Raw genomic sequence first — 12,876 nt, 5'->3', positions numbered from 1 at the left:
TATATATAAAACCATGCAGTTAAACCTGTATTTTTCAAGGGTCAACTGTGTATATATTAGCTTGTGCTATTCTGGGGGTTGGCAAGTCTGAAATTGGTAGGGCAAGCCAGCAGGCTGGAAACTCAGGTAGAATTTTTTATGCTATAATCTTGACGCAGAACTTCTCCTTCTTTGGGAAACCTCAGCTTTTGTTCTTAAGGCTCTTAAACTTATTTTAAAAGTTAGCCACATCTACAAAATGCCTTCACAGCAACATTCAAATTAGTGTTTTTTCTAACTGGTCCTCATTGCCTAGCCAAGTTGACATAAAATTAACTATCACATTTTCTTCGTTTCTTCTGCAACAGTGAGAAACCTGGCTGCATTTTCTTTGATATAATCACTTCTTTGATCACTTCCCTCTTGTATGTTTTAATTTTCCATTGCTTCCACTCCCCCTCTGCATGCAAATGCCTTCATCACCCTACCTGACTTCTGACACCCCATGCAGGGTTTCCCTCCATCACAGAAAGACTCCTCACACTACTCAAGCACTGACACCTTCTTCCAGACTGCCCTACAATGCTAACATCTTCTTAATCCTGTTAAGTTTCCGTAATCATGCACAAGACTACCTCTCCATGTTGCCCAGATTCACCAGTGTGGAGCATCATTGGAGAGACTGAATATATACATGGACAGGGACCAGGCTATATGATAATAGAACTCTCACCTATAATCTCTAGCAACCAACCCAGGAAGTCAAGCCACAGTCTCTGCAGCAACCAGTTCAGAATGGTTAGTACTTGGTCAGTGACCACCAGTTTCCTTATGTTTTTTTCCCCCTGCTTCCACCTCGTGATCAACCAGGGCAAACCAAATCTTCTCCACAAGCCAATTCCATAAGGCATCCTGTCTGCTTCTAGTTAGCCCACCTCCAATTTCCCTATGCCAACAACTTCCAATCAGAACATACCTGGAGGTTTTTAACTTTTCACTCTAAAGCTTTCCCACTCCCTTTCTGTGAGTCTGTATCATATGCAGGTGATGATAGCCAACTTCCTTTCTGTATTCAAGGAAGACGCTTCAAAAATTCAAGGAAGACGCTTCAAATAAATAGCGTCTGTTTGTTCTAATTTGCATTGCCTTTGTTCATTTCCCCAGCTTCCCTGAAAGTTCTACTATGACGGAACTCCAGTCTTCCCCCAGGGTGAGTAGCCATGGAAACCCATCACGCATCATGGTTTGTTGAATCTGCACTGACATGGTACAATAGCACCAGGTTTGAAGTCCATGCTTTGTATTGTGGTTCTTGGCTCAATTTGGTGCTCTGGTTTTGTTATTCGTCCTTCCATTTTTTTTTTTTTTTTTTGGCATTACTTTTCATCCTTTTAGTGCCCCTTTTTGTGCTTCTGTTTGTGTTGCGCTGTCTGAAAATGATGTGTTAGAATAAGAGAGTCACAGCATAGAACACAGGCATGGGCCCTAAAGGCTTGTTGTTCAAGCTTCACGCTGGGCTTCCCACCCAGAGTTTGTTTCTCTCCGCAGACTGGGGTCAGTTTGAACACACCACCATAGGGCACTGTGTAAATTCCTCTTGCTGCTGTGACAAGTCATAAAAAATTTGGTGACTTAAATTCTCTTACAGTTCTGGTGCCCAGAAATCCAAAATGAATTTCACCGTGCCAAAATTAAGATTTCAGCAGGACTGTGTTCTTTCTGGGAGCTGTAGAGGAAGGTACATTTCCTTGTCCTTTCCAGCTTCTAAAAGCTAACTGCATTCCCTGGCTTGTCGCCCAATCCACCGTTTTTAAAGGTAGCAATGTACCACTTCAAATTTCACTCTAATTCTGATGCTTCTGACTCTCTTTCCCTTTTTAGGGACTCCTCTGATTGCCTTTAGGCATCCTGGATAGTATCAAACAATCTCCTCACCTCAAGATCATTAACATCGTCACATCTGTAAAATCCCTATTGCCTTGTGAGGTAATATAGTCACAGGTTCCAGACACTAGGATGTGGACGTCTTTGGTGAGCCATTATTCCGACTGGCAGAGTAATAAAACCAAATGAGTTTCTCCTTCTTATTTGATCTTTTTTTCTTTTTGTCCTGAGAACTTGACTTTGATGATGAGTTCCTTCTGATTTTCTTCTTGATGAGGAGATAGAGAGAGGGGGAGGGGGTTTGGATTGTCAGATCTACATTGAGAGGTGCCCGTTTGTCAGGCTGGAGGCCCAAGATGAAAAGTGTACAAGCATCACTTTGATTGACGTTGTTAATCCTCATGGAATCATATAATTCTAAATCTAAATCTAATTCTAAATCACCTCCTCCGGGGAAAAACGAGCACACTCTTTTTGCAATACTAATTTTTACACTCATCTCTCTAAATGGCACAACTTCATCAGGGATGATTTTGGGCTTCAATAGCCAGCTCTAGGATCATTGGACTGGAATCAAATTATTCATTTAAAATTATCATAGAAAAGAAAGGAAGACGAATTTCTAGGACTCAATGGTGAGCATTTATTTTACTGGTATGCTATGGCCACCAAACACAATTCTGATTAAAACTTTGTCATCAAAAAATATTTATTGGCCAAAAATTAATGGGCAAATTGACAGACTTTCACAACTAAAAATAGACTTACATTTCTAGTAAATCCTTCCCTTTGTTGTCCTCCAGTTGACACCCTTATATTCAGCTCTCTTCTACCCATTATGCTTCCGAGCTCTCCCCATGCCACCTCTCTTGACTCCTCTCTCCTCTTCTCCTTGTTCAAATATGCCTACTTGTCCCCAATAACTCTCCTAAGACTTTCAAAATGTAAGTTGTCCCCAGAGATCCATCTATCCCAAGATAAGATGTGCAAGCAACTGTTAAAGTTAAATTTTGGTTTCAAGCTGAGTTTTGATATAATATAAGGATAACCTCTTTGTTTAGAGACGAGGCAAATGGTGCAGAATGATTTCATTTTCTTTCTCTGAGCCTTAGGAGAAACTTTCAAAGCATTAATCACAATTTTGCTAAAATGCGGTTTATTATTTAGAACACAACTTTTCTGATGAGGGAAAATAACTCTTCTGTGAAAACTACATACTATCTAAACTTATCAGAGACTCCTCACAAAATTGAATATTTCAGAAAATAGATGCCTTTTTTTTTTTGGTCTTTGATACTTTTTTGTCAGTTGGCAAAATATTGCAGGTGACTTATATTCTGTTCCCAGTCATATCACCGACAAGTTGCCTTCCCATAACAGCTTCCTAAATGATATGATTTGGATCTGTGTCCCCACCCAAATCTCATGTTCAATTGCAATCCCCACTGTTGGCAGTGGGGCCTGGTAGGAGATGATTAGATCACGGGGATGTTTCTTTCATGAATAGTTTAACACCATCCCTTCGGTGCTGTTCTCATGACAGAATTCTCACAAGATCTGGTTATTTAAAAGTGTGTAGTACCTCTCCCATCTCTTTCTCTTCCTCCTATTCTGGCCATGTAAGACGTGTCTGCTTCTCTTTTGCCTTCTACCATGATTGTAAGTTTCCTGAGACCTCCTCAGAAGCAGAAGCCACTGTGCTTTCTGTACAGCCTGCAGAACCATGAGCCTATTAAACCCCTTTTCTTTATAAATTACACAGTCTCAGGTATTTTTTTCTAGCATTGTAAGAATGGACTAATACATTAAATAATCTAATTATGATCTTCAGGGAGAAGATTTTATCTGTTGGAAGAGGCATTAGAAGAAAACAATTCTTGAATCTTAGTGGAAGAGACTTTATCAGGTATTATTGATGGATATGGCAGTGAACCTTCGAGGAGCCTTTCATATTTCACAACTAAAGTAGAATTCAGAACTCTGTGCAATTAGGATATCAATCCAAAAGTTGACCTCAAATTGAGGATTCATAGGGATCTTATAGCAGCCACCAATCTTTGGAGGTAGACACCTCACCTGAGACCATTGGAGTAAGCTGAAAACTTTCAGTAGTGAGCAGGTTCTAATCCAGACATCAGACCAAGATCCCTGTCCAATTCCTGTTTTGTTTTTCATTGCTTGCTTATAACCACTCTTCTTTTGTTTTTTTAAAAATTCTGTACACCCTGGTCCATTTGTTCATTCAAAAGGACACTTTTTTGTTTTCTTTTCTCTTCATTATTATCACTAGGTCAGAAAATACTCATCCTAAAGCCATCCTTAGGTTGTACCAAAGACCATGCAAAGATGCATCTTCCTGCTTGCAACAGGACCTCATGCACCTCGAGCACTTTAGGAATAACACCTTATGCACTTTAGAAATTTTAGAATTTTCTGTAAAAAGAGACACATATTCTATAAATCAGCAAGGCTGGAAATTCTGACTCAAATATGAGCTCAAAAACAAGCCCACTCTTGATTAATCAGACATTCTACCTGAAGGAATTATTGATTCATTGTTTATACATACTAATAATCAGAGACATGTCCCAAGGACAGAAGACTGTAAGAGACTTGTCACTAACTCTGGCAGAAATTATTAATGACACTACCTCTGCCCTAGATGGAATACAAATCAGTCTCAAGTCATGGGCACAAGTAATGATGGACAATGTATTCCTCTAGATATTTGTTGGCTAGTCATGGTGGTATCTATGCAGTTGATAGTAATTCTTGCTGTACTTGCATCAATGAAAAAGACATGGGAGAACAGCCTGTATATACAAACATTGCCTTAGGAATAAAGTGACTTGATTCTCTCAGTTTTATCCTCAGGGATTATGCAATCTAATGTTTTGGCCTGGATTGAGCAACTGGGTTTCTCATTTCAAACTATTTGAAGGATTCCTACCCTTTTCTATGTCAGTTCCTGAGTTACTTCACTGAACTGATCTCCACAGCCTGCCTCAGCCTCCAGCTCCTATTCCAGGGAATCACTTCTACATGGGCATTCTTATCAACATCCTTGGGCCTCAACACCTAGCTCTGGGCTGCTGTGGCCTTTCTTCACACTTGACTTAGTGCTATCTACTAGGTTTAGAATGGAGTTGTTTAGGACAGGAAGGAAAGAGAAAAGACTAAAGAAGAGAAAAGGAAAGAGCCAAATTATTCCTTTATACTGTGAACAAATATTTGTGATATTGTAACTTTCTCTTTGAAACCCAACCGATACATTTTTGAAACTCAAGTGAGTTCTCTTTTTACCCTAGTCTTGTCATCAGCTTTCCTGAGAGCCTTAGGAAATGTCTCTGTGCCCTATTGCCCTGCCCCTAATTTTGCAAGATTATGCATGAGTACCCAGTATCTCTGTGAGTACCCAGAATGTCTCAGAGGAATTTCTCTAAGCTTTCCTACCCTCTCTCCTGCCTTAGAGAGCAGAAAGCCTGGAATGCGTAGAAGACACTTCTCTCAGCTCTCCATTCTTCAGCCTTTGGTTACAAAAAACCTGAAGCGCCTTGAATAGTTCTCTCTCAAGCGTTCTGATGTGCCCTCACTCACTGGCCTATACCCTGTGTTGTTAGTGAAGTTCCATAGGAAAGAGTAGATGGGCAAGTGAATATTCACTACATTGAAGAAGCGTCTCAGGAATTTAATCTATCCCACCAGTTCATATGCAGCCAGCACACATGTCATCGTTACATGTTTGTAAATGGTGTGACTAGTTTTTTTGTATCACCAAATACAGTTGATAACTCCCCCTCCTGCAACTCTACCAAGAAAGAAGTCTTCTTTTTCCTATGAAGAATGTGTCACTGGCTAGAGTTTAGTTTCTTTGTGATTTTTCACACCTTTATTTCTTTGATACCTTTAACAAAAACATCATTTCATAATTTACTACACTTGGATTGGTGATTAGAATTAGAGCAACAATCTCTTATATTGTCTATAGCCTATATAGAAAAGGAAGTCCTGATTCTTTTTTCTTATTTGTTTGTTCTTAACTAGTAAATGGATTTGTTGTCGTTTGTCAAATTTAGATATGTTTGACATATTCCTATCCCTAATGTCCAGCACAACATTACAAAGGTACTGGCATTTCTTTGCATGCTAACAACTTGATTCTCTACTGCCCTGTGAGGAAACGTATTCACCACAGCCTCGGGGTTTTGTCCTTTATGGCCATCCACCATTTCTCTTACACACTATTCTTCAAGCATATTCTATGCACACTACATTTCTTTATGTCCTATAAAAGCATTTACACCATTCTCTAAAGTGTTCCTTATCCTAATATTACATGCTTAAAATCTATCATTCAGGAACCAATTTACGTATAACCTACGTGTGTGTGTGTCTATGTGTGTGTGTGTGTGTGTATGTATGTATAGGTTTTGGAAGCAAGATATGTTTATGCATTTACATTACATTATATGTTTATACATAACATATTTTATGTAACTATATATAAATGCACATATATAAACGTACTATTTGTATATATGTTTATATGCGCATATGTTTATATATATGTAACTTGCTTTTTAAAAAATATTACGTTTATGTTTATCAGCTTTCTATTTTCCATACTAGACCTTATATTTATTAGTGGGAAACCATATCTATTTCTTTTTTTTTAAGACAGAGTCTTGCTCTTGTCGCCCAGGCTGGAGTGCAGTGTCACGATCTCAGCTTACTGCAACCTGCGCCTCCCAGGTTCAAGCGATTCTCCTGCCTCAGGCTCCTGAGTAGCTGGCATTACCAGCACCCACCACCAGGCCTGGCTAATTTTTGTACTTTTAGTAGAGACAGGATTTCATCATGTTGGCCAGGCTGGTCTTGATCTCCTGACCTCAGGTGATCTGCCTGCCTCAGCCCCCCAAAGTGCTGGGATTACAGGCATGAGCCACCATGCCTAGCCATCATTTCTATTTTTCTATCTTTAACTGTATTATTTATATTGTATTGGTAAATCAATTCTGAATACCATGAAATAGAGGATATATGGATAAACCTTTTTATTGTTCTGTTATCAACAGTCCACTATCTGTCACTTATTTAATATGTGTTTACTACATACAAATGTGTGTATACAAATGATCACACACACACACACACACACACATATATATATGTTTTGTGTCCACTTTTTATTATATTTCCTTCAAGAATGAATGATGCTTTACTTCATTTATATGTGTTCGGAATGTGAATTATAACAAATATTCTATATACAGCAGAAGGTAAAAAAATAAGTAGCATTTCTGGTGTCATAACTTAAACAAAAATTTGTGAAGATGTTCATTACATTTATCTATCCAAAGTTATAAGGAACATGAAGAATATTATCTAACAATTAATTTTTAACACAAATATACAGATTTTTATTAATTTTGGAGCTTGATGGATCCAGATTATTTACTTGCCTTTATATTTTATGTGTACATAAATATGCTACATCTACTGAAAATGTATTTGTAAAACAAAAAATGGCACATGTTGCTGGAGAGTCAATGCCTTGGCCAATAAAGAATACTTTCCAGCTGGCTGCAGTGGCTCAAGCCTTTAATCACAGCACTTTGGGAGGCCGAGGTGGGCAGATCACCTGAGGTCAGGAGTTCGAGACCAGCTTTGCCAACATGCTGAAACTCCGTCTCTACTAAATATACAAAAATTAGCCGTGCGTGGTGGCGAGTGCCTGTAATCTCAGCTACTCTGAAGGCTGAGGCAGGAGAATCGCTTGAACCTGGAAGGTGGAGGTTGCAGTGAGCCGAGATCTTGCCACTGCACTCCAGCTTGGGTGGCAGAGTGATACTCTGTATCCAAACAAAACAATAGCAACAACAACATACTTTCCATACATAATCAAACATGATTACCATTAATAAAATGATAAATAGACAAATCATAAGGGCAGATTTGAAGTAACACTATTAAAGTAAATTCTTTGTGTTGTCTAAACTGTATTTTGGGGTTACAATTTGCATATTACTTCCACTTCTCATTTTAAGTAAAGATAACCATATCTATAGCTAACTCTCAACTGCATGCACCAATAAGTATAAAAGAAAGCAGTTATGGGCAACAATGTTCATTTCAAGAAATTCTATATAGCTTTGTGCACACACCTAAAAATACAACATTTTATAAACAAACACTGAAACAGAACCAATGTCTGTCTTTACCCGTTGATATCTCTTCAAATGGCAAGTCGCATTTGAAATATTCATGTAGTAGAGATTACTGCATTTATGGCTTCAAGAGATGGCTGGACATTTTATTTCTGCAAAGTAAAGCCTTTCTAACATGTGAGATTATTACATCTCATTAAGATGTATGTTAGTGAGATATTTCTTTTAGTTCCATTTGGCTAGGATCTGTAACTTTGTAATGAATATTCTTCATATAAATTGTCTACATTTGGTATTACAGATTATATCCAAAGAATATACACCTAGAAGTGAAATTATATTTTTAAAACTTGAAGCTCTTTTAAACATTCGTGATAAATTTTTCAAAATTTCTCTCCAGAAAAGATGCATTGATTCAGACTTCTAACAATAGCTGTATAAGTATTAAAGTTTTCTAGGAATAGTCATTTTTGATCATTAGTAATTATCAATTACCATTGTAGATTTGTTAAAAATTTGTCTCATAATATATTTGGAAAATTACAAATTTTAGATGATAGCATGACTATTTTTTATATTTACAGAACTTTAACATATCTAGTTTTATAAATTAGATGTTTATATTTTTCAATTTTTCTAACAGAGTTTCTTAATTATTTTATTTAATATCTCTTCAGGAAGTACAGAAAATATGCTGGTTTAAATAATTAAAACTGTTTTTGCTAGAATAGAATTTCAATATTTTGACTGAAATAACTTCCTGTCACCTCCCCAATCTAGCCTCTTGCACACTGCATGCTCTGAAAGAGATAACGAAACAAGTCAGCAAAAGCAAGCTTTTATCTGTGCTTTATAGTTTGCAAATTACATATCATATAGCTTAATGCCTTTTGCCAGAAATACTTGCATACTCAGAGAGTTGCTGATGATGTTGATTTTGCTGCTATTTCTTGAGAGAAGCAGCAAAGAAAGCCTTAACCTTAAGTACTTACAATAAGTTTTCTTACTCTTGAACAGACCCCAAACAAGGTACCTTTTTCTTTAGAGACACTTTTACATTAAGTGATGAATACTTATCTTTTTTAGAAGATTTCCCTCAAGTTGACTTCCTCTCAGCATGAATTTGCTTCATCCTTTGTTGTTTGTTGGTGTTATATAGTAGCCTTAGTTGGCTTGATTTAAAACAGTTATGTTATTGTACTTTTATAGTTCCAGGTACACTAAGAATTGTCCAATTACTTTGATACCCAGTTTGGTCTCTAATATTTCCTGGAAAAAAAATGGTTTGCTTGTTTTTTAGTTTTTCTTTAGTTAAAAAATAAAATGAAGATACATAAATTAGAACAACTAGGATGACACATAACATAACCCTGGTCTTTTCAGTTAAAAATTAAAACATATACTGGTTTTCTATTTGAACACATCATCTCAACCCAACCAGTCCTGCATTTAACCATTTAATAGCGTATAAATTTTCCTCTTACCTGTTGTATAGTCTGTAAGCCAATAATGCTTTTTTACTTTTTAAGCCATTTTGGGGGATAAAGAAGAATAAATGACATAGCACGTATATGACCTGTAAAGCCGAAAACCTTTACTAATCTGACTTTTTATGGAAAAAGTTTTCAACCCTGTTATAGAGGTTCTGTGTGACTTTTAATCTATTCGTAATGGTATTGTGACTTCATGATTCAAGTCCCTCCATCTCTGCACCAAATATGAACCTGTAATAAATAAAATATTAGCAAAGGCATTTAAATAGACTTTCTTAAATTAAAATCATATAGTAATATAGTCCTGAAACAATAACAAAACAATCTGAAGAGAGACTGTCTAAGTAAAGGCAGTCAAAGTTTTAGCTTCTGTAGGTTGTAAGGAATCTGCCATAAGTGAGTATTTGGACTACAAGCAGATGAATGGCTTGATATCAAAGAAGAGCACAATGTGGCCGGGTATGGTGGCTCATGCCTGTAATCCCATCACAGCACTTTGGGAGGCTGAGGTGGATGGACCACCTGAGGTCATTAGTTCGAGACCAGCCTGGCCAACATGGTGAAACCCCGTCTCTACTAAAAATACAAAAATTAGCTGGGCATGGTGGTGGATGCCTGTAATCCCAGCTACTCGGGAGGTTGAGGCAGGAGAATCGTTTGAACTCCTGAGAAGGGGGTTGCAGTGAGCTGAGATTGGGCCATTGCACTCCAACCTGGGTGACAAGAGCAAAACTTAGTCTCAAAAGAAAAAAAAAAAAGAATAGGACAATGCACCCTAGAATGCAGCTCAAAAAAATATATATCCTCTGACTACTGCCTATAACTATGGATGAGTAAATGTTCACAACTAGGTAGATGAGAGAAAATGGGCAGAAACTCATTGCAAAGAAGTGGGCTCGGGTGTTGTCTTATTCAATGCCTAAGAGTTAAAAAGGCAAATATCTTAATAATTTTCTGGGATAAAAAGGCAGAGCCAAAAATATAATGCCAACTTGATATTTCATAGTCTTGGATAGAAAAACACTAGACAGAATGAATATAAAGGCAGAGATTAAAAACAAATAAATAAAAATTCTAATGAAGATGAATAGAATGAAAAATTTCAACACATTTTAAAACAATGCATGTTAAAAGACCACTTAAAAGAATACAAATTATTATGTCTTAATGAAATAAAAATAAAGCATTCTAAAAGACTTTTAAGTAAGTCCATTGAAGACCTTCAAACTCATAAAGGATACACTGTGAATACTGAGAACAATTAAGTATTATGAACCAAAAGGGAGAAAAGATACGATAAAATCAATTTTAAAAGAAGGAAAACAACTAAATAATCTGGAATGAAAAATAAAGATATAGAAAAATATGCTAGATGTATGAGATGAAACCTAATTTGAAAACAGTAGGAGGTGAATTAATTTATCAAAAGATGGTTTTGAGAAAGTATATCATAATGCTGTCCAAAGCAACAAAGATAAGTATTTGAAGAAACTAGTAGTAACAGGCATGGAGAAGAAATGACAAAGTCACATCATAAGAAGTTGAGATAATCTATAAATACATGGAATATTTGAAAGCAATGTTTTATGAAATGATGACTGAAAAATATTTTAGAACTGAATAAATATTTGACACATCACAACTGAAGAAGGCATCAAATACAAAATATTGTAAATGAATGAATTACTGAATGCATAAATAAAAAAACAAGAAATCTATCAAACAATGAGACTCTCATTGAGTGATACAGATTAAGAGATCTATTATAGGCATTAGAATATATATCACATGGAAGCTAGTAAAGAAACCTATGCAATTCATGCTTTTGCATATAGTTTGGGCCTATTGCTATAGACCAGCTAAAACAGGTGTCGAGAAAAGAATCTGGAACTCTATTGTGAAAAAGCAAGAAAAAAGCTGGATAAACTATATCCTATGAAGATAAGCCATATTCTGTATCTGCCTTTTAGTATCTCCAACCATAACGATGCAGCTGACCATAGGAAAGACTGGCATTCTTTCCCATGGAACTTCACATACATGAGCATTTGACACAAACCATGGGGAGATTCAGGAGCTACTCAAGGCCTGGGTGCTGCTCAGGCCAAACAGGTGAACTGGCAGATATGTAACTACACAGAGCCTGATGCCCTAACATGACTCTAATGCAAAAAATATTAAAGGAAAAAGAAAAAAGAAAAGAAAAAATTCTTTCCTTACTGCCTTCCAAATCCCATGGAAATTTATCTTGTAACCTAACCTGGTACGACAAAGGTAAGGGGGTTCTGGGAAATGTAGTTCCTGCTTATCTGGGTTGACGTAGTAAAACTTACCATCTTGTATACATAGAAAGTTTAAAGTAACACTGCAGGATGTCAGACATCTTAAGATTTTGCAGACATATGTGATAAATAATCTAACAATGTATGAATATTATACTGGTAGCAAAGTCATCAGTATAAGCAAATGACGTCAGTAGGTAACTGAATTACATCTTTGTGAAGGTGAAAAATTATTCACCTGAAATCTTATACTAAAGTAAGCTATAAGGAGCAAATCAATCATGAAATAAAAGTGTTTCTAGGTGTTAAAATCCAAAGAGTTTACCACTTATGTACCTTCTCTGAAAGAATGAATCGCCGCCTATATTTAATGTGCACGATTTGATGAATTTGGACATATGCAAATACTGATTATACCATTACCACAATCAAGGTAATAGACATATCCAACACCTCCAAAACATTCCTGTGTCTCACTGTTTTGTTTTTGTTTGTTTGTTTTTAATGTGTGGTAAGACTACTTAAAGTGAGACTTACCTTCTAATACATTTTGGAATGCACAATTCAGTGTTGCTTACTGTAGACACTATGCTGTAGAGAAGATCTCCAGAACATCTTCATCTAGCATCACTGAAACTTTAAGCTGAAAGGAACTTGAAACAGTCCAGAATGGGGATTTAGTGTAGAAAAAAAGCAAATGCAGCTTGGAAATATGTAATTGCTGCCAGGTGCAGTGGCTCACACCTGTAATCCCATCACCCTGGGAGGCTAAGGTGGACTGATCACGAGGTCAGGAGTTTGAAACCAGCCTGGCCAACACAGTGAAACCCCGTCTCTACTAAAAATACAAAAAAATACCTGGATGTGGTGGCAGGTGCCTGTAACCCCAGCTACTTGGAAGGCTGAGGCAGGAGAATAGCTTGAGTGCGGGAGGTGGAGATTGCAGTAAGGCAAGATCATGCCACTGCACCCTAGCCCGGGCAACAGTGCAATACTCCATCTCGAAAGAAAGAAAGAAAGAAAGAAAGAAAGAAAGAAAGAAAGAAAGAAAGAAAGAAAGAAAGAAAGAAA

This window comes from Mandrillus leucophaeus, unplaced genomic scaffold (assembly GCF_000951045.1).
Source record: "Mandrillus leucophaeus isolate KB7577 unplaced genomic scaffold, Mleu.le_1.0 Scaffold31, whole genome shotgun sequence".
Lineage (NCBI taxonomy): Eukaryota > Metazoa > Chordata > Mammalia > Primates > Cercopithecidae > Mandrillus > Mandrillus leucophaeus.
The sequence above is the reverse complement of the archived record's forward strand: the minus strand, read 5'-3'. Positions refer to the sequence as shown.